Below are 4,690 nucleotides of genomic sequence, written 5' to 3'. Positions count from 1 at the left end.
GTTGTACCGTAGTGCCGTTTTCGGCTTGCGCGTGTTCGTGGTGGTGTCCGCGCACCGCTCCGCACTCGAGAATCGTGCCCACGACGACGCGAGCGCTCGGAAGAGACGAAAGTCCGAAACCACGTGAGCCGGGGCGGTGTGAGCGCGACTAAGTCCGAGACGACGTCAGCCGGGGCGGCGTGAGCGAGACTAAGTCCGAGACTACGTCAGCCGGGGCGACGAGCACGCCGCGCGCGCTTTTCGCACTCTTACTCGAAAAATGGCGAAGGGGCCGCGCTAGCGTGCCTTGAATCGGTGAGCGGCGGTACCGCGGCGATCGCGAGAGCTCAAATCGGCCGTGCCAAGGCCAAATATTGGCGCTCGGCTCGGCGCAGTACGCCGCCTTGTCGCACGAGTACGGCCCCGTGGAGATCTGGTCACTTATCGCTGCTCATATAAGGGGGCCGTACCGCCCTGGCCGACGTTGTACCGTAGTGCCATTTTCGGCTTGCGCGTGTTCGTGGTGGTGTCCGCGCACCGCTCCGCACTCGAGAATCGTGCCCACGACGACGCGAGCGCTCGGAAGAGACGGAAGTCCGAAACCACGTGAGCCGGGGCGGTGTGAGCGCGACTAAGTCCGAGACGACGTCAGCCGGGGCGGCGTGAGCGAGACTAAGTCCGAGACTACGTCAGCCGGGGCGACGAGCACGCCGCGCGCGCTTTTCGCACTCTTACTCGAAAAATGGCGAAGGGGCCGCGCTAGCGTGCCTTGAATCGGTGAGCGGCGGTACCGCGGCGATCGCGAGAGCTCAAATCGGCCGTGCCAAGGCCAAATATTGGCGCTCGGCTCGGCGCAGTACGCCGCCTTGTCGCACGAGTACGGCCCCGTGGAGATCTGGTCACTTATCGCTGCTCATATAAGGGGGCCGTACCGCCCTGGCCGACGTTGTACCGTAGTGCCGTTTTCGGCTTGCGCGTGTTCGTGGTGGTGTCCGCGCACCGCTCCGCACTCGAGAATCGTGCCCACGACGACGCGAGCGCTCGGAAGAGACAGAAGTCCGAAACCACCTGAGCCGGGCCGCGGCGGGAGCTCGACGCCCGTCACGCAACTTTGGCGTACAAGCCACCGCACGGCCGCGACTGAGTCGTCGCCACCGTCCGGCTGGCTGCACTATAGCACGCCGGGAACCGGGAAAGAACCGCGCAGAGGTCGTCGTTTTGCCGCGGCGTTGGCGCGAGCGCGCGAAGAGACAAAGTCCGAAACGGCGTCAGCCGGGGTGTCGAGCACGCCGCCCGCGCCGGTCGCACTCGTGCTCGGAAACGGCGAAAGGGCCGCGCTAGCGTGCGGCCCCGTAGGGGCACAGAAAGGCGATTGTTCTGGAAACCGCGCTGTCCATAGGCGAGAGATTGCCGTTCGCGCATTCGGTCGACGCGCTGCGCTTTCACGACTTCGGCATTGCGCTGCCGACGTAAGCTTTCCATCTCGCTCGCGGCGCTGCGAGGCGGCACGATTTTCGCCAAACGCTCGTCGAAAGTGGCACGAGTACGGCCCCATGGAGATTTGGGAACTTATCGCTGCTATTATATGGGGGTCCCAGAGAGCAGTCGCCCCCAAAAGCGACCTGGGTGTTTGATATGCGGCGGGCTTCGTGCCCGTCAAGCGTGTCCCCGGTATCGCTCCCGTGGATCCCACAGCTGACGTCTGCAGCCTCATCCGCTTGATGCGTTAGGGGCTGGTTGTCGGACGACGCTTTCTCCACGATATCGAGTTGTGTTCCGCATCGTCCTCGGACGAGTCAAATGCGAAAGCGCCGAAGGCGCGGGCGTGACCCGTCGCCTGGCGGCTTTGCCGTCTCGGCTACGTTGCAAGTGTCGGTCGGTCCACCTGTGCTGCGGGCTCAAGAGAAACCGCAAGCCGTGATCGAGTCGACACAACCAGTCTATCGAGAATGTTGCGTGCTTCTTGCCGCGTGGCGATACCCGGCCCTTCGGGGAGGGCGCCGTAGCGAGCTCGAACGCCGTCGTCTCGGACTGTGCAAAGTGCTACTCTTTGCAAGAACGAAGCGTGCTGGGGCGCCTGAAGGTGGCCTCGGCATCGCAAAAACGGCGTCCGGCCTGCTTGACAGGCGGGACGCGCAGTTGAACGATTACCTGGTTGATCCTGCCAGTAATCATATGCTTGTCTCAAAGATTAAGCCATGCATGTCTAAGTACATGCCGAAATAAGGCGAAACCGCGAATGGCTCATTAAATCAGTTATGGTTCCTTAGATCGTTTCTTCCTACTTGGATAACTGTGGCAATTCTAGAGCTAATACATGCAGTGAGCCTGAAGCCCTTTGGGCGACGGGTGCTTTTATTAGACCAAGATCGATCGGGTTTCGGCCCGTATTGTGTGGTGACTCTGGATAACTTTGTGCTGATCGCATGGCCACGAGCCGGCGACGTTTCTTTCAAGTGTCTGCCTTATCAACTTTCGATGGTAGGTTACTTGCTTACCATGGTTGTTACGGGTAACGGAGAATCAGGGTTCGATTCCGGAGAGGGAGCCTGAGAAACGGCTACCACATCCAAGGAAGGCAGCAGGCGCGCAAATTACCCACTCCCGGCACGGGGAGGTAGTGACGAAAAATAACAATACGGGACTCTTTTGAGGCCCCGTAATTGAAATGAGTACACTCTAAATCCTTTAACGAGGATCAATTGGAGGGCAAGTCTGGTGCCAGCAGCCGCGGTAATTCCAGCTCCAATAGCGTATACTAAAGCTGCTGCGGTTAAAAAGCTCGTAGTTGGATCTCAGTTCCAGACGAGTAGTGCATCTACCCGATGCGACGGCTCGGACTGAACATCATGCCGGTCCTTTCTTGGTGCACTTCATTGTGTGCCTCGAGAAGGCCGGTGCTTTTACTTTGAAAAAATTAGAGTGCTCAACGCAGGCGAGTCGCCTGAATAAACTTGCATGGAATAATAGAACAAGACCTCGTTTCTGTTCTGTTGGTTTTTGGAATACGAGGTAATGATTAAGAGGGACAGACGGGGGCATTCGTATTGCGGCGCTAGAGGTGAAATTCTTGGACCGTCGCAAGACGAACTACTGCGAAAGCATTTGCCAAGAATGTTTTCTTTGATCAAGAACGAAAGTCAGAGGTTCGAAGGCGATCAGATACCGCCCTAGTTCTGACCATAAACGATGCCAACCAGCGATCCGCCTGAGTTACTCAAATGACTCGGCGGGCAGCTTCCGGGAAACCAAAGTGTTTGGGTTCCGGGGGAAGTATGGTTGCAAAGCTGAAACTTAAAGGAATTGACGGAAGGGCACCACCAGGAGTGGAGCCTGCGGCTTAATTTGACTCAACACGGGAAAACTTACCCGGCCCGGACACTGGGAGGATTGACAGATTGAGAGCTCTTTCTTGATTCGGTGGATGGTGGTGCATGGCCGTTCTTAGTTGGTGGAGCGATTTGTCTGGTTAATTCCGATAACGAACGAGACTCTAGCCTATTAAATAGGTGCGGGGTTCCCAGCACCTTACAACCTTCTTAGAGGGACAAGCGGCTCCTAGCCGCACGAAACAGAGCAATAACAGGTCTGTGATGCCCTTAGATGTCCGGGGCCGCACGCGCGCTACACTGAAGGAAGCAGCGTGTCTTTATCCCTGTCTGAAAAGACTGGGTAACCCGTGGAACTTCTTTCGTGATTGGGATAGGGGCTTGCAATTGTTCCCCTTGAACGAGGAATTCCCAGTAAGCGCGAGTCATAAGCTCGCGTTGATTACGTCCCTGCCCTTTGTACACACCGCCCGTCGCTACTACCGATTGAATGATTTAGTGAGGTCTTCGGACCGATGTCCGGCGCGGCCTTTCGGTTGCGCCGGTCTGTTGGAAAGATGACCAAACTTGATCATTTAGAGGAAGTAAAAGTCGTAACAAGGTTTCCGTAGGTGAACCTGCGGAAGGATCATTACCGGATTGTTCGAGGGTGACGAGCGCCATTGTTTCTACCCCGTGTGGGTGAAGCAGCTCGCTGCGCCCGACGCTTTCCGCCGCTGGCCCCGCTTGGACGCGGGGACGGCTATACCCGAACATGCCGGGGATTGCCCGAATTTCGAAGGGCGCCCCGTGCCAAATTTGTTGCGCCCAGTGGACGCCGGCTGCAACCTTGGACGGTTGGCTTGGCCGCGCCCGCGGGTAGAAACGGCGTAACGCACACTGTTGGGTGGGCTTTCTGAAGTCCGCCTCGGCACTCTTGCGCGGAATGGGAGTAAGACGACCCGACCTGCTGCTCTTGCCCAGTACGAGGGGAACGGCGAAGCGTGCGGTCGGTCAAGGAACTGACGGTCGAGAGCTAATGCCGCTGCCGCTTAGTACACACGGAACCGTGGTGCGAGCGCTCTCCCGTCCTCCGCGGCAAACGCTGCCGAGTCTGAAAAGGCTGGCGGCTGCCGGTCGCTTCCTGCGGCGAGTGTGGAGTAACGACCCGACTTTGTTGCTGCCCAAGTACTAAAGGAACGGTGCGGCGCTCGGTCGGTCATGGAACCGGCGGTATTGAGGGTGCGGCTGCCAAGTACGGAAGGAACCGTGGCCTAAAGCACTCTCCCGTCCTCCGCGGCAAATTCCACCGCGCCCGAAAGGGCCGGAGGCTGCCGGTCGGCTCCCGCTCGTGACGCGCGAGGTGTCGAGTTCGCGGTTCAATGCGACGACGTCTGCAGGCT

General features: G+C 58.7%; 1 non-coding gene across 1 annotated transcript; it reads left to right on the top strand.

Annotated features, from left to right (window-relative positions):
• The first annotated feature begins 2,127 nt into the window (after positions 1-2,127).
• On the top strand, positions 2,128-3,942 carry LOC139053187 (small subunit ribosomal RNA). The gene has a single exon (XR_011510284.1). It is a non-coding gene; the product is annotated as a small subunit ribosomal RNA (ribosomal RNA).
• Positions 3,943-4,690: the final 748 nt, after the last annotated feature.

Source organism: Dermacentor albipictus, unplaced genomic scaffold (genome assembly GCF_038994185.2).
Source record: "Dermacentor albipictus isolate Rhodes 1998 colony unplaced genomic scaffold, USDA_Dalb.pri_finalv2 scaffold_75, whole genome shotgun sequence".
In the NCBI taxonomy this organism is placed as follows: domain Eukaryota; kingdom Metazoa; phylum Arthropoda; class Arachnida; order Ixodida; family Ixodidae; genus Dermacentor; species Dermacentor albipictus.
The sequence above is the reverse complement of the archived record's forward strand: the minus strand, read 5'-3'. Positions and strand labels throughout refer to the sequence as shown.